This window comes from Triticum dicoccoides, chromosome 2B, assembly GCF_002162155.2.
Source record: "Triticum dicoccoides isolate Atlit2015 ecotype Zavitan chromosome 2B, WEW_v2.0, whole genome shotgun sequence".
Lineage (NCBI taxonomy): Eukaryota > Viridiplantae > Streptophyta > Magnoliopsida > Poales > Poaceae > Triticum > Triticum dicoccoides.
This window is the reverse complement of record NC_041383.1, coordinates 289,011,993-289,029,661: the sequence shown is the minus strand read 5'-3', so window position 1 is coordinate 289,029,661 and position 17,669 is coordinate 289,011,993. Positions and strand designations below refer to the sequence as shown.

The following is a 17,669-nucleotide window of genomic DNA, read 5'->3' as shown; positions in this document are numbered from 1 at the left end:
ACTCCATTCTTCTTGGTCTATGGAGCTGAGGCAGTCTTGCCGAGTGATCTTCTCCACAATTCTCCTCGAGTTGAAATCTACAGTGAAGCAGAAGCTGAACAAGCGCGGCAGGACGCAGTCGACCTTTTAGAGGAAGAAAGGGAGATGGCTCTGATCCGGTCGACCATCTACCAACAAGATCTGCGGCGTTTCCACGCCCGAAATGTGAGAGGTCGAGCCTTCCAGGAAGGGGATTTGGTTCTCCGAGTGGATCAGCACAAACCACACAAGCTTGCTCCTTCTTGGGAAGGCCCCTTCATCGTCACCAAGGTTCTCCACAACGGGGCGTATCGTCTTTACAACATCGAGCATAATATCGACGAGCCCCGAGCTTGGAACGCGGAGCTACTCCGCCCGTTTTACGCTTAAGCTTTATCACTCGGATGAGTTGCAATAAAGTACTTCTGTAGTTCATGGACCCCAAAATAATAAGTGCCATAGTTCCTCCATAATATCTGTCACTTTTTATTTTTTGTCCAATGAAATTCCCCTCAGTGGGTGACTTAGCTGCGAATCCGTTTCGCCTAAGTTTGTAAAAATCCTACCGAGTGAAGAGCAACCCTCTCACTCGGGGGCTTAGCTGCGAATCCGTTTCGCCTAAGGTATCAAATTCCTCCCGAGTGGTGAACCAGACTCCCACTCGGAGGCTTAGCTGCGAATCCGCTTCGCCTAAGTTATCAAAATCCTACCGAGTGAAGAGCAACCCTCTCACTCGGGGGCTTAGCTGCAGTCCAAGCACTCGCCTAAGTTGTGAAAATCCTACCGAGTGGTAAGCCAGCCTTCCACTCGGAGGCTTAGCTGCAGCCTCGTGCTCGCCTAAGTTATAAAAATCCTACCGAGTGAAGAGCAACCCTCTCACTCGGAGGCTTAGCTGCAGTCAAGCACTCGCCTAAGTTGTAAAAATCCTACCGAGTGGTAAGCCAGCCTTCCACTCGGAGGCTTAGCTGCAGTCCAAGCACTCGCCTAAGTTGTAAAAATCCTACCGAGTGGTAAGCCAGCCTTCCACTCGGAGGCTTAGCTGCAGTCAAGCACTCGCCTAAGTTGTAAAAATCCTACCGAGTGGTAAGCCAGCCTTCCACTCGGAGGCTTAGCTGCAGTCCAAGCACTCGCCTAAGTTGTAAAAATCCTACCGAGTGGTAAGCCAGCCTTCCACTCGGAGGCTTAGCTGCAGCCTCGTGCTCGCCTAAGTTATAAAAATCCTACCGAGTGGTAAGCCAGCCTTCCACTCGGAGGCTTAGCTGCAGCCTCGTGCTCGCCTAAGTTATAAAAATCCTACCGAGTGAAGAGCAACCCTCTCACTCGGAGGCTTAGCTGTAGTCCAAGCACTCGCCTAAGTTGTAAAAATCCTACCGAGTGGTAAGCCAGCCTTCCACTCGGAGGCTTAGCTGCAGCCTCGTGCTCGCCTAAGTTATAAAAATCCTACCGAGTGAAGAGCAACCCTCTCACTCGGAGGCTTAGCTGCAGTCCAAGCACTCGCCTAAGTTGTGAAAATCCTACCGAGTGAAGAGCAATCCTCTCACTCGGGGGCTTAGCTGCGGCCCTGTGCTCGCCTAAGTTACGAAAATCCTACCGAGTGAAGAGCAACCCTCTCACTCGGGGGCTTAGCTGCAGGCCAGTGCTCGTCTAAGTGGACTAAAGAATAAGTCGATTGCAGCACAGGCACCTTGCTTTGAACCTGCAAAAGACATTCCGAGCCGAAGGCAATCGTATTCAAGCGCCAAATTCAAGTTTGAATTGATATCTAAAGGAACCGAAAGTGCTCAGGCGTCAAGCCTGTTAAGGTTTGTCGGTTACAAATCCACTCGGCATACCGAGGCAAATTTAAAGCGTCGAGCCAGAAGAAGTTTTTTACCCCTCCTGTGGAGGGCTGGAAGGTGCAACAAATTCATCAAGGTCAATCCCGTCGGCGATCCGAGTGGCAGCTGCAAGGAAAGTTTCCATAAAGGATCTGAAGTCGTGCTTCTTGGTATTGGCCACCCGAAGGGCCGCCAGCTTCTCTTCTCGCGCATCTTTGCAGTGGACTCGGGCCAGACACAGAGCGACATCTGCACCACACCGAGCCGAGGACTTCTTCCACTCCTGCACTCGACCAGGGATCGTGTTCAAGCGGGCCATCAGCGACTCAAGGTCATTCTGAAGTGTCTCCTCAGGCCAGAGCGTCGAGTCGATGCGAGACGTGGCGGCCTTCAGCCTTGCGAGATAGTCCACGACAGCTGCAACACGAGACTCCAGTCGGAAAACATCCATGGCAACTTCGTCATTCACCGGAGAATTGACGGGGTCAAGGTTTGGCTCCAGTCGGCTAGTTTCTTCTTCAAAGTTTTGGCAAAATTCTGCAAGGGTGATCGCTAAGTCAAGGGGATAGTCGAATGGAAAAAGCCACAATTGGAAATATTTGCCAAACATGGAGGTTTACCTTCAAGCATAAGAAACAGCTTCTTGGTAAGGCCACTCAGGAAGGCCTCCAGTTCAGTTTTCTTCTCAGTCAATTTGCTGACTCGGTCGGTCAGGGCAGCTTTGTCAGTTTTCAGTCGACTGACCTCCTTGTTGGCAATCCCAAGAGCAGCTTTCAGATTGGTATTGTCTTGTTCGAGCTTGGTGACTGAAGCTAACTTCTCGTCAGCAAGCTTGATCTTCTCAGCTAGCTCAAGGTCTTTCTTCTGCTGGGCCTCCCTTACCTTGCCTGCAAGTTACAGCAAGATCAGGTGCTGAAACAAGCAAGAGGAAAAGCAGTCGTCAGGGTCTCACCAAACATACCTTCGGTCTCCTCCTTTGCCTTTGTCAGCTTCTCCTGAACCAGCTTCAAGCTCAGCTCGACTTGAGTATGTTTTTGTTCCAGCTCTGAGTAGCGAGCCACAAGATCACAAGAGTTCTGCGAAGAACCAATTGACTAAATGTCAAATATAAATCACTTCCGAGTGAAAAAGGGATAAGCACACGTTTCTAAGACTACAGCCAAATACAAGCATTCGACCGTAGTCTCGGGGACTACACCCAGTGGGTGCACTCAGCGTGCCCCCACTAATCCTGTTGAAGACAAAGTCGACCAGTCGACTGACAGAAAGATTGACATTATAAAGCCTAAGGCCGACTGCCAGCAGTCGACCTTAGCCTTGGGGACTACACCCAGTGGGTGCACTCAGCGTGCCCCCACCGGTTTGTGAAGTCCAGTCGACCAGTCGACTGACAGAAAGATTGACATCATAAAGCCTAAGGCCGACTGCCAGCAGTCGACCTTAGCCTTGGGGACTACACCCAGCGGGTGCACTCAGCGTGCCCCCGCTAACGCGGAGTTTATTCGACACACCCAGTGGGTGACTAATATAAATTCCGGAAAAGAAAAGTTTTTGGTAGCATATCCAACAGAACAAACAGCGGTCGACTGACCTGGACATTGCTTTGGAGGGCAGAACTGGCGTCATAAGCTGCCTGGCTCGCGTCCCGGATGGTCTTCAGCTGCTCCATCATGAGTCCCGCCTGGCGTATTGCCTCCTTCGCTGCGCCAGCTTGATCCTCTGGGACGTGGTGCGTCGTAAAGAGGGAGGGCTGCTGAGCACTCGTCAGTGGATTTGCGAAGGACACCGTGTGTCGAGTGGTGTTCCCTTCCTCCACAGTCAGAATCACAGGCGCCGTCACATCCTGAGGTACCTTACTGGCGGACGCTTTCCGACTCCTCCTGCGTGCCAGTGTTTCTTCCTCCTCGTCGTCGTCTGGGAGATTGATAACAGTGTTGGGTGGAGCTGCGGAGAAGGATCAGGATCAGAGATCGCGAGTCAGTCGACTACGGACGATGTTAAGAATACAGTACCTGGGTTCGAAGTTGCTGCATCCTCCATCTCGTGGTCGTCAGCCCGGGCCGAGGTCTCAGAAGTAGCAGCACTGCAACTCCAAAAGATCAGTCGACTAACTTCAGCGTCGACCAGAGACAAAGTTCACACAGAATAAGAAAATATGAACAGCACAATTACCCTGATATGGTGGGGATGGACACCTTCATCTTCGGCAAGAGTTTGATCGGCTTCGACGAGGTCGCCCTGGGCTGCTTCGGCGCCTTTTCAGTCGGCGCTGGAGAGGTGGTCCTAGGGCGCTTGGTCGACTGCGTCGCAACCCCCTTGCCACGTTCAGTCGAAGGGTCGTGGGCGAGCTTCGACCGCCTTTCCGAGCGCGGTGGCACGACCTCCTCCTCCTCCTCCTCCTCGTCCTCGGCGTCGTCTTCATCACCGACATCATCATCATCGTCGTCATCGTCCTCTGCGACATCCGAGTCCCATTCCTCCTCTTCCTGGCTCTCGCCTCCGCTCTCCTCGCCCTCCTCAGTCGAAGCTTGCGCCCCATTGGGCATCGAGTACAGCTCGGTGAGGGCCTAGCAGATATCAGGACAATGATCAGTCGACCAGTCGGCAGAGTAAACAGAGTTGAATGCGACAAGAATGCAGTGGAGAGCAGGGCAAGTGTACCTTATCTGGATCGCTGTTGTGGTCGAGTGGAGGAATCCTTCTGGCTCCGCGCGGATTGTCCTTGTTTCCGGTGACGGCCACCATCCATCTTTCCAGAGTGACATCGTCGACTGCTTCTGGATGGACTCTGGTCTCGTCTTCGGTCCCATAGTACAACCACATGCAGTGGCTCCGGAACTGGAGAGGCTGGATGCGACGCCTGAGGAAAACCTCCAAGAGGTCCATGCCTGTCACTCCCTCCCGAACCAACTGCACCACGCGCTCCATCAACATCTTCACGTCGGCTCTCTCCTCCGGAATCAGCTTCAGAGGGGAAGGCTTGTTCACTCGGTCCATGGTGAACGGAGGGAGTCCACTCGACTGCCCTGGCGTCGACTGGACCTGGCAGTAGAACCAAGTCGACTGCCAGCCTCTGACGGACTCGGGAAAGGTCATGGGCGGGAAGGTGCTCTTATTCCTCACCTGGATGCCCAAACCCCCACACATTTGGACGACTCGGGTCTTTTCGTCGCCTGGACTCGCCTTCTTCACGGTCTGAGAGCGACACGTGAATATATGCTTGAACAAACCCCAGTGCGGTCGACAGCCCAAGAAACCCTCACACATGGACGCGAACGCAGCAAGATAGGCAATGGAGTTTGGGGTAAAATGGTGGAGCTGCGCTCCGAAGAAATTCAAGAAGCCACGAAAGAAAACACTCGGTGGCAAGGAAAACCCGCGATCAACATGGGTGGCCAAAAGCACACACTCACCCTCTTCTGGCTGGGGCTGCCACTCCTTCCCTGGAAGCCTCGCAGCTCCGTGGGGGATCAAGCCCTCGTTGGCCATGTCGAGGAGGTCATTCTCCGTGATGGTCGACTGGATCCAGTCTCCTTGGACCCAGCCCTTCGGCAGGCGGGATCTGGACGAGGACCCTCCGCGGGTGGTGGATCTTCCTTTCGCCTTCTCCGATGCCGACGCCTTCTTTGCGCGCTCCAGCGCCACCGTCTTCTCCTTGGCCATGGTCGCCGGCGAGATGCGCAAAGGGAAGTGGTGCGGGGGCGAGAGCGAGCACGCTAAGCAGGGAGGAAGGAAGCAGAGAGAGGGGGAGAATGCTAAGGCGCAGCACAGAAATCCTCGTCGGGCACATTTATAAGGTCCCTTCCGAGTGGATGACAGGTGGGCCCGGTCGATCTAATCATATCTGGAACAGTTATGCCGACGGGATACGTGGCGAAAAAGGCGGCGCGGAGATCGAGGCGTCCATGCCCCGTCCCATCCGAACGCCGCGGTCCGCCCCGCTTCGCGCGCACCCCAAAATTTCGCATCCCGCGGAATCCGCGAGCAACAAATCAGTCTGTCAGGCGCGGTGTTTCCGGCGATCCGTCGCTCGGAGATCGTCGAAGCCTGAAAGATCACTCGACGCAAAAACAGAATGGATCGAGTCGACTGAAGGCAAGTTGTTTCCTGTCGACAAAGGGATTCTTTAGTCCAGAACAGCGCACAACCGGAGCACAAAGGTTAATCGGAAACGACATCAACTCCTTCTTCACTCGAAGCCTCAATCCATTCGGGGGCTAATGATGGGGTTATGTACCTAGGGTAGGGTCATGGACCTGATCCAAATAACTTACCCCAGGACATCCTTAGAAGAGGTCGCCTTCCAGTCGACCAACGAGGATTCACTCGACTGGCCTGAAGGACTCGACCACGAAGACCCACTCGACCACCAGGAGGTCAAGAGGCACTCTGCACTGCAACGGCCTGTAATCAAGTAGACTTTATGATAGTAAAGGCCTTTTATGTGGGGCGTTACCTGTAACGCCCCAGACTTAACTCACCTTAAACCCTCTCCTGCGTGGGCTGGCTGGGGTCCTGGCGCACTCTATATAAGCCACCCCCCTCCACAGGCAGAGGGGTTCGGCACCTTGTAATTCATACATTCGTAATCCACTCGACCGCCTCCGGGCTCCGAGACGTAGGGCTGTTACTTCTTCCGAGAAGGGCCTGAACTTGTACATCCTTTGTGCTTACAACCTCTCCATAGCTAAGACCTTGCCTCTCCATACCTACCCCCCACTCTACTGTCAGGCTTAGAACCACGACACACCCCCCCTTTCCTTTTACCGGAGGAGGAAAGAGGGGAAGAGAGAGAGAGGGGGAGAAGGAGAGAAGGGGGCGCCACCCCCTCCCCCAATCCAATTCGGCCTCCTTCCATTTTGTCAGGTCGGTATGTATGTGGCTTGTACTATGATCCTTATGATATAAATGAGACACGTATTACTTTGTAAAAAAGTAAAAGTAAAATATATTGTCAAGAGTTGGCAATATAAACTGCCATTTTTTTGGACCTCCTATATACAAAGCATGCGCGTATGCACCAAATAAATCACACCCGTATTATATGCAGTTTTCGTTGGTGGATAGAAGAGTTCTGTTTTTAGAACCAATGTGAAGAAGGGATAAGATCCTTGATTATATGATCAATTGGTTGCATGCGCGCGCCAAAACAAGAGTTGCATGCATGTACGGCAACTAAATGGCGCTCGGTTTGTTTTTTAATCGTTAGTGGATCTCTACTCCTAACTAGTAGAATGCCCGTGCGTTGCCACGGGCCAAAAAATGAAATTGTGTAAACAATGCTCATTTTCCTCCCCAGAAACGAGCATATTGCATGCAATGTTCAACCACAACACAAATGCAAGCATATTCTTCTCTCTATTCTTACAAACATGACACACCCCTCTAGCCGCCCTTTCCCATTAAACTTGCCGTTCATCACCTTCTCTGTCCATACATCATTCACCCTCTCAATCTATTGCCCCTTAATTTTGCATGTAGCTTCCATGTCATTGTTTCGTTGTCTCGGACGGTACAAAAAAACCCTACCACGTCACCTTCTTCTAGATCTATTCCTAATCCAAGGAAGCTAAATCTAGTTGAATGACCGTGCGTTGCCCTGAAAAATAAAATTATCTATGAAAACACATATCATAATATCATTATATGGAGTTTGTACATCACATGCTTATGACTATGTTTCTCCAAGCATGCATTTCAATTTCCACCCTCACCAAAATATGTACTTACATGTGCTCCTTCAACCACACAAATACGTCTTATCCCCCCCTCCATGAAGTTCGCTTTGCATCATTGTGTTGCACATGTGATATTTAAAAACAAGGAAGCGAGTGGTGTCATCAGCATTAGTCATCTACATTTGGCACTCGGGAAGAAGGCACAATTGGCTTCTCTGACCAGATTTGATTCTATCTAGGTGTTACTCTTCTATATTGACGAGTTCCGTCTGTGAAGCGAATTCTATGCTTCCTCCTGTTCAACACAGGTACCAAATTTAACTTGGGACTCATGAATTGAAATTCAACAACAAAATATTATATGTAGGAAAATAATTGAACCAAACCTTCATATATACGATGGTTTTGTGAAATGCAACAACAATACACTCGTGACTCATAGCTAAATGCCCGTGCATTGCCACGGAGTTCTAAAAATATATGGAGGTTGCCATGGAGTTATAAATATATGTAGGATTCATAGGTCGGTGTTGACTTGGGCGATAGGATGAGTTAATCGAAAGGAGGTCGGTTATAGGATGGGGTCAAAGAAAACCTAGGTAAAGATGATGCCAAATGCAGTCTGCAACCCATGTCAACCCATGCGCTAGAACTGGATAGCTATCTTCATGGACACAAATATACCATTGTTTGGTTCTATTCTCTTTTAGTTTGTAGAGTAAGAATTTGAATAATTTGAGTATCATTCTATCTCTCAATTGTTGAGAAATTGTGATCAAACCATGCAATGAAGGAACCAAATCAAAAGAAGCTTTCACTTGTGCTTTCTAGCCATTTAAAATAAGCATGTGGCATCAAATTATTTAATGGTGTGTCAGCCAATTCCATGATTTTCTAGAAGAGAGAGGCTCGCACTTCACAATATTCATAATTTCAAGGTATGAAAACCTTGCACACACACCTAAATTCAATAAAATATACGACAAATATATAAACAATTATACAATACACACTTGTGACACTATAAACAAATAACTTCAGTTCATGACAGCCTAATCATCCCAGGCCCAGCTTCCAGGGTTTCCACCCCTCCCACCATGTACGGCTCCCCTCCCACCTCCGTTTTTTGTCTCCCCTCCCCTTTCGCAAAAGAAAACGGTTTTACCCATGCATGTTCACCGCTGGAAATAAGCCCCAACTCATGCATGCACATGCTTTAAAAAAAAGCCGGCCGACCCGAAAAGGAAATCTTGCCCACACACTCCGGAGGTGAGCTCGTCCAATCTTGCCACCACTCCATCTCCTCCGATTGTCGTTCTCCACCTTCCCAGCCCTCGCCACTTCACCTCCCCCATCCATGCACCGCTTTTGTAGGCAGCCCCTGTCATCGCCGCCTTCATCGATGGCCCCCTCGCCACCACCACAGCGTGATGCCTTGCCATCATCTCCATGCCCCCATCAGTTGCGTCCACTAATCAAATAGTGGGACCTACAAACAGATTATACATTAAAAACTTAGTATGCAAGATTAGTGCAAACCCAAACCAGATTCAGCGAACTAAACCAAATATAACTCCCAGGCAAAGAAGGGTACCTCCCCATCAGTTCCATAGAGTCACACGATCGACAACATATACAGATTTCCGATCATATGAGTAGACAATGTTGCGAACCTCCCCAGACCATTCTGCAAAGGGTTACAAAATGGTAGATAGAACATAGGGATGCATTTTATGTCCTCGTAGAAAGGACATATAGATATAATATATATGTCCAGAAATTTACCTGGAGCATGTACATTTAGAATTTTGTTAGCAACTCACCTGTAGAAGGCATAAAAATTGAGGTCACCAGACACAAAATTAAAAAATACATACACATCATGTATGTTCACGATCATGTGAAGTGAAACAATTTTGAACAATAAACCGAAAAATGACGTGTTAAATTAGTCTACGTTCCCAGGAGGCCAAACAGAAATCAAAAGAAAATGATGTTCAGTTATCAGTCTACAAACTGAAAGGCATTGTGCTATTCATGACAGTTCTCTTGAACTTCTGATGCAAGAATGCAAATTCGAATGACAAGAATAGACGGTGCCCCTTAATATAGACCCAAAAATAATTTAGTAAACCCATTGATCACAAGATTTTCCGACAGAAACACGATAGACTTCCCGACCTAGCCCTAGAACGGAACCCGTAACGTCCCCCGCCGCTCGGTCCCAAGCCCGCACTGTCGTGGGCGCCTCCCACACCGGCAGCATCCCTTCGGGGTCCCCAAGATGACGAGCGATCCGGCACGGCGGAAAGGGCTGGCACTGAGGAGCAGCGACTCGGTCGGGAGCCTGGCCAGCGCCAGCGGCTCCCTCCATCATCGCCGCCCTCGGCCACATCCAACGCGGTCGTCGGCCACGAAGAGGCGGACGAGCCCGGCAGCAGGGTGTTGTCCCTCCCATCGCTTTCATGTTCGACTACTCTTCCTTGGATCGCCTACCACCACAGATGCAGGGATCCTCTTGACTCACACGCCGACCATGCCTCAACCAGCGAGCATCGGCGCATCGCCGGCGCGCTCCTCTGTGCTCTCCCTCCTCTCTTCCATGGTTGGCACAAGGGAGGGATGAGACGGGCAGGAGAGAGCCTCTTTATCTAGATCAGGCAGGGGTTAGGTTTGGAAAGAGTAAATCAGCTGGAGCGATTGAGGGAAGGAGATCGGAATGGAGCAGGGCGCGATTGAAGGGTATGGCAAGAAGAACTTTTTTGGAAAGCTTTGATTCTGGTGATAATTACCATATTCGAAATTTCCTTAGTTATAGCCTTACCATACATGGATTGATTTATTACTATAATTATCATATTTGAGATTTCTAAGTTTATAGCCTTACCATACGTGGATTAATTGTGATTGATTACCATAAATACGTTGGGTATTGTCGGCCAGACGAGAAAGAGAAAAACCGGTGGGAGGGGGTGGTGGGAGGTGGGACGAAGAAAAACCGGTTCTACAAACTGAAAGGCATTGTGCTATTCATGACAGTTCTCTTGAACTTCTGATGCAAGAATGCAAATTCGAATGACAAGAATAGACGGTGCCCCTTAATATAGACCCAAAATTAATTTAGTAAACCCATTAATCACAAGATTTTCCGACAGAAACACGATAGACTTCCCGACCTAGCCCTAGAACGGAACCCGTAACGTCCCCCGCCGCTCGGTCCCAAGCCCGCATTGTCGTGGGCGCCTCCCACACCGGCAGCATCCCTTCGGGGTCCCCAAGATGACGAGCGATCTGGCGCGGCGGAAAGGGCTGGCACTGAGGAGCAGCGACTCGGTCGGGAGCCTGGCCAGCGCCAGCGGCTCCCTCCATCATCGCCGCCCTCGGCCACATCCAACGCGGTCGTCGGCCACGAAGAGGCGGACGAGCCCGGCAGCAGGGTGTTGTCCCTCCCATCGCTTTCATGTTCGACTACTCTTCCTTGGATCGCCTACTACCACAGATGCAGGGATCCTCTTGACTCACACGCCGACCATGCCTCAACTAGCGAGCATCGGCGCATCGCCGACGCGCTCCTCTGTGCTCTCCCTCCTCTCTTCCATGGTTGGCACAAGGGAGGGATGAGACGGGCAGGAGAGAGCCTCTTTATCTAGATCAGCAGGGGTTAGGTTTGGAAAGAGTAAATCAGCTGGAGCGATTGAGGGAAGAAGATCGGAATGGAGCAGGGCGCGATTGAAGGGTATGGCAAGAAGAACTTTTTTGGAAAGCTTTGATTCTGGTGATAATTACCATATTCGAAATTTCCTTAGTTATAGCCTTACCATACATGGATTGATTTATTACTATAATTATCATATTTGAGATTTCTAAGTTTATAGCCTTACCATACGTGGATTAATTGTGATTGATTACCATAAATACGTTGGGTATTGTCGGCCAGACGAGAAAGAGAAAAACCGGTGGGAGGGGGTGGTGGGAGGTGGGACGAAGAAAAACCGGTTCTACAAACTGAAAGGCATTGTGCTATTCATGACAGTTCTCTTGAACTTCTGATGCAAGAATGCACATTCGAATGACAAGAATAGACGGTGCCCCTTAATATAGACCCAAAATTAATTTAGTAAACCCATTGATCACAAGATTTTCCGACAGAAACACGATAGACTTCCCGACCTAGCCCTAGAACGGAACCCGTAACGTCCCCCGCCGCTCGGTCCCAAGCCCGCATTGTCGTGGGCGCCTCCCACACCGGCAGCATCCCTTCGGGGTCCCCAAGATGACGAGCGATCCGGCGCGGCGGAAAGGGCTGGCACTGAGGAGCAGCGACTCGGTCGGGAGCCTGGCCAGCGCCAGCGGCTCCCTCCATCATCGCCGCCCTCGGCCACATCCAACGCGGTCGTCGGCCACGAAGAGGCGGACGAGCCCGGCAGCAGGGTGTTGTCCCTCCCATCGCTTTCATGTTCGACTACTCTTCCTTGGATCGCCTACCACCACAGATGCAGGGATCCTCTTGACTCACACGCCGACCATGCCTCAACCAGCGAGCATCGGCGCATCGCCGGCGCGCTCCTCTGTGCTCTCCCTCCTCTCTTCCATGGTTGGCACAAGGGAGGGATGAGACGGGCAGGAGAGAGCCTCTTTATCTAGATCAGGCAGGGGGTAGGTTTGGAAAGAGTAAATCAGCTGGAGCGATTGAGGGAAGGAGATCAGAATGGAGCAGGGCGCGATTGAAGGGTATGGCAAGAAGAACTTTTTTGGAAAGCTTTGATTCTGGTGATAATTACCATATTCGAAATTTCCTTAGTTATAGCCTTACCATACATGAATTGATTTATTACTATAATTATCATATTTGAGATTTCTAAGTTTATAGCCTTACCATACGTGGATTAATTGTGATTGATTACCATAAATACGTTGGGTATTGTCGGCCAGACGAGAAAGAGAAAAACCGGTGGGAGGGGGGTGGTGGGAGGTGGGACGAAGAAAAACCGGTTGAAAAAAAACCGGTTGAAAATAAACCGGTTGAAAGTGGGGGGGACTATTCAACCAATTCGTCCATTAGGAGTAGAGATGGAGCAGTTGGTGAATAGTCCGCGCGGTTTATTTTCGTTGGGTTTTTTTCGTCATCCTCCCACCTCCGTTTTATTTTCATTGGTTATTTTTCGTCTGGTTTTTTACCTCCCCACGGTCGATGCGCTCACAGGCAGCCCGCTCCCACAATCCATCGCCACCCACCCATGACTCCCTCACCCTGGCTAGGGTTCCTAGCCCCTCGTCCTCAGCCGCCGCTGCATGTTCCTCGCTGGCCTCGCCCGGGCGCCTCCCGGACCTCGCCGGGAGAAGCCAGCCAGCGCCGTTCCGACCTCCTCCTTAAGCCCTCGCCCCCATCCTCCTACTCAAGACGTCACCGTCGCCTCCCTCGCCCGCGGCCATGATGACCGATCTGGCGGTGGCGCCGCAGATCACCCTCTGGTCCATGGCCTCGACGGCGACGACGTATCCCGCGCCCGCGTTCTTCCTCCCCCATCTCATCTCCTCTCCGGTCGCTGCAGAGGAGCCCCGTTTCGCGCCGCCACCATGGTTGCCTGCAGCGAGCAGCAGAGGACCTAGCCGCCGCGTCCGATCGCAACCGCCGCCTGAAACCCTAGCCCCTCCTTCCAACTGCAGGTCAAGCCAGCAGGATCCCCTCCAAGAAGAGCATTTGATGCGTGAGTGCATCCCCTTCTCTTCTTGTTCTTCTTCTTCTTCTCGATTTGATGTGTGCGTGCGTGCTGTTCTGTGCAGGCCCGACTCGTCTCTGCTTGTTCACAACAAGGAAGGCCATGGACCGCGGACCTGCTCGACCTGCTCGACCTCCTCCTCACGCCGCCTCGGCCTCCCAGCCCTTGTCGCCGTTGGTCGCCCTCCACGGGTTCTGACGTGCCGTCGCCAACCGCTAGAGATGCCACCTCCTCAACGCACGATATAACCACATTTACGTGCAATATGCAACAGCTGTTTTCTCTGCTTCAGTATTTTTGTGTCTCTGGCAAAGTTAATCATCGTATTCATGTCATTTATTTAGGAGGGATCCCAATTACTGACTGCATCAGGCGACCAATCTGTGAGTACAGCATGATCCACCAATTCATTTAATTTCTCATAACACCAATTATTCTCGGGTTTTTTTGCATAATCTCACTGTAGTTGCTTGTACTGTATCAGGTAAAGATATGGAGCGTGGAGAATAAGAAATGCCTTGGTGTGCTGTCAGGGCACACTAGAAGTGTGAAGTCACTGACATGCCATTCTTCAAATCCTGGTCAGTTGTATATCAGCACTTGTTAGCTTGGGACATGTCTGCATAAGCTCGTAAACTCGAATTCAAGTAGGTTATTGTTTACGCAGATCTTATTATTTCTGGTTCAAGAGACGGTTCTTTTGCACTTTGGGATCTAAGATGTGACCCCCAAACCCCAAATGGTCATGGTGAAGCATGACTCATGTATGTTATCTAATGGCTACTGCAATCTAAATGCTCCTTTTAATTGCAGTCATCAAATATTCGTAGCAATATAGCATATTTAACTGAATTCGTAGCAATATAGCATCTTTACATGTTAGATCTTCTGCTTTTGTCAAAGAAGCGCACAGTCCCACTCGAAGGAATCGGATAAGGTCTTGAGCAAAGGTATTGAATCTACATAGAATCCTTTTGCTGGTGACTGTACACTCCCTTGGGTTCATTTGCTTATATTGGTCATCTTTAGGGAGCTTCGACGAGCATCACATCAGTTCTGTATCTGAAAGATGACCTCCATTGCGCCTTCTGGAGTGCGAGCTATTGGTGTTCGTCGTGTTAGGAAGATGGGTGTATAACTCGTGGATCTTGGGGACAAGCGGATGGATCTTGGGTCTTGGGGACAAGCAGATGGTGTTCGTCGTGTTAGGAAGATGGGTGTATAACTCATGGAGTGCGAGCTGTTGCGTGGCGACGCTCGACTGCATTCGTTGATCTGACTGTCTGTCATCGTGCAGATGTCGAATTGTTGATGGAGGCTTCAGGTCGTCCTTCTCAAGGAGATGAGGCTGGCCATTAAGGATCTGGGGTGAAGGTCATGTCATCTCTTCTCGTGGCTCTACTGCCCACTGCTTCCACTGCTGATATTTTGAGCTCTTTGATCAGAGCAAGCACCATGGGAAGGTGAAGTTTTGAAACTAACTTGATATATTACCCCTTCAGTTCTTCTATACTTTGTACGACAATGCAATTTAGTCCTTACATGTAAACAATGTTACCCCTTACAGATGAAATTGTAGCAAACCAAGCCAACATAATCTATGTCCCTTTAGGAGGATAGTGGATGCCGGTATAATATCTATGTAGTGCATTTTTGGATTATGTAGAAACTTCCAATTATTTACAATGAGTACGGGACACAAACCGATGTGCTTGGTCTGTGCTTTGTGTTTCTATCACAACCTATTTTAGAAGGCGCCGTGATGAATGTTAATTTATTCGAGGAGAATCAATCAAGCGATTTTACGTGCAAAATAAGTTTTTAACAACCATATTCCACTTAATGATGATTTGATAACCGATTTATGGTTTCTTCTACTTTAATTAGGAAAGATGTTGGGGGCGTGAACTGTCCCGACAACGACACTGTTGCCTGCTGACTATGTGCAGGACTACCTAGCTCGACCTCTATCTCAATGGTAAGTTTCTCTCTTTTTCTATCTTCTGGTCTCCTTGTGCATTGGCATGGCAACTTCTGACATGGGATTCTTGTGTAGTCAGAAAATTAGGAACCAGAAGGGAAAATGGAAGGCGCCTTTGATGGACATTCAGCCCGGGTAACCTCATCTTGCCCACTACTGTACATTCATACTTCTTTTCATTTATCTCTTCTCCTCAATACAGGGGAACATCAAAACTCATATGATTTTGCCCTTGTTTGTGCAGAGTACAAGGATGATCCCTACATCTATACTTTTGATATGCTGAAGCACATTGGCATTAGGCCAAGGCAGGTTAGTGTTGCACAAATTCTGTTAAATGTAGTTGGCACATCTATAACTCATTCCACGTCCCTCTTGCACGGCGACGGCACAGATGTAGGGCAGCGGTGGCGGGTGCATATGTAGGGAAGCAGCAGCAGGTACAGCCATCTTAGGGAGATCCTCTTCTCATATCATGCCCAGTTGTTAATCCTCCATTCGCTCGCCTCTCACCATATGTTCTACAATAGTGCGGTGGTGGCGGGTACAGGCGCAGCGCGACGACCTGTGGGCGCACCGGCTCTAGGATGACCAGGGGCTTGGTAGCTGGGTCCGATATCCCTGTGGTGGACAGAGATGATGGCGTATGGAAGTGGCCGGTGGTGGGAAGGGAACAATGTGGCCCCGTCGTCGTCCTCTTCGTTCAGCTTGACATGACCGTCGTTCAGCTGAAGACAATATTACATGGGGACGATTAAAACTGGGGCATGAATGCACAATACATATGTGATGTGATTTTTCTAAATGGAATTAATTTTGTATAGCTTGCATCCCTTTCTTCTGTTAGTAGTTTGTAAATAACATGAATCCAGTTTTATACATAAGCAAGTGGTAGCCAAGTGGTCTGGTTATACATCTGTGAAGAACCTGCTTGAATGCATATGGCCTGGATGCCTAGGTGTACTTCACCCTAACTTCACCCCAAATCTGGAGAACTCACGTACCCAAATTTCCATCATGCCATGAATGTTAGATGCCTATAATGCTTTGGGAGCTGGGTGGAGATGTGTTTCATGATTTGTTTTTTTCTTTTCTGTAAGGCAGATCTTGTAAGTTATTCTGTCTTTCAACCTGTGCGTAGCATTTTGATGTAAGTGGTCTGGTTCTCTCAATCTATGTGTAGCGCGTTGTGTTTGTACTTCAAGCTGGCAGAGTACAGATCATTTTCATGGTCCAAATTACTAGCATCAATCGAATCATGGTTAGTCATTCCAGTTTTTAGCATCTCGGTGCCTAATTACACTCTAATATTATTTACTTTATCATATATGATGATTAATATTTCCTTAATTTTTTTGTAGGACACAAGATGGACAAGTACACGCCCAGATTTTTGGGATTAATAACACCGGTGAGTTGATAGTATTGACATTTTTGGTACCTGTCTAAGTTTCTGGAAGATTAGTATGCTTTTAAAAATATATGATATCGCATACAAAATTGTTTACTCTTGTTTAGGGAAGCAGGGATATATAATACACACATCATATTTAAGAACTATGCTTTGCTCAGGTCTCTTGATATTTTCTAAACACAAAAATTAATTGCTCGGCACCGAGCACGATAGTATATAATAAGGTAGGCAAGTTTCTTATCAGTCTATCAGTCATTTGCAAATCTGGACATGATTGGCATTCAGTTCAGTTATGGGCAATAGTTACCATTTAGTTCCGTTCTGGGTTCCATTAGTTCAATTATGGGCAATAGTGGCTATTTAGTTCAGTTCATGTTCAGTTCTGGGTTCCATTAGTTCAATAGTGGCCATTTAGTTCAGTTCATGTTCAGTTCTGGGTGCCAGCAATAGTTGTCATCTATTTTAGTTCAAGTTTAGTTTTTGGTGCCATTTAGTTCAGTTCAGTTCAGTTAGGAGCAACAATTGACATTCAGTTCAGTTAAGAGTTCTGCATATGTACTTCTGTCGAATTCTGCACTTGCACAAAGCTTACTGGAACACTCATTTGGTCATAACATTCAAGCAAAAAAACATTTTCCATTACATCTCTTTCCACACATGTACAAGTAGTAACTGCAATTCCTTTTCAGTCATAAGATCCAGTCATAACAACAATAGTTAGTGATCACAATTTTGCATGTCATACTAAATTCAACTAACATCAATGACTTAGTTGGACGCTTTCTGCACTTTAAACATTTTAGAATGGTTGTTTACGATCAGCAACTCATTAGGCGGCGGTGGCATAGGCGGTGGCATAGTTGGACGCTTTGGAATTAGCTGTTCGACTGAGATGTGTTGGAAAAAGATATTGCCAGTTCCTCTGAGTATGCTTGACTTGTATAATGTGATTTTCATTTATTTAGAGTGAATTACATAATATATAGATATGCATTATTATAGCTTTAGTAACTGATTTTCTGATGTTTAGAAACATGTAAG

The 17,669-nt window shown here is 48.7% G+C and overlaps 1 long non-coding RNA gene across 14 annotated transcripts in view; it reads left to right on the top strand.

Annotated features, from left to right (window-relative positions):
• The first annotated feature begins 12,700 nt into the window (after positions 1-12,700).
• LOC119363548 overlaps positions 12,701-17,669 on the top strand; it is an 8,020-nt gene continuing 3,051 nt past the window's right edge. For 6 of the 14 annotated variants that reach the window (XR_005174031.1, XR_005174033.1, XR_005174032.1 and 3 more), the window contains exons 1-10: positions 12,701-13,221; positions 13,298-13,616; positions 13,718-13,814; positions 13,901-14,183; positions 14,263-14,696; positions 15,121-15,211; positions 15,290-15,349; positions 15,459-15,526; positions 15,609-15,654; positions 15,745-16,625. This is a non-coding gene — a long non-coding RNA (uncharacterized LOC119363548). Of the gene's footprint in view, positions 13,222-13,297; positions 13,617-13,717; positions 13,815-13,884; positions 14,184-14,262; positions 14,697-15,120; positions 15,212-15,289; positions 15,350-15,458; positions 15,527-15,608; positions 15,655-15,744; positions 16,626-17,669 lie in introns of all 14 variants that reach the window. The other 8 variants (XR_005174038.1, XR_005174039.1, XR_005174036.1 and 5 more) reach the window with 8 other exon arrangements.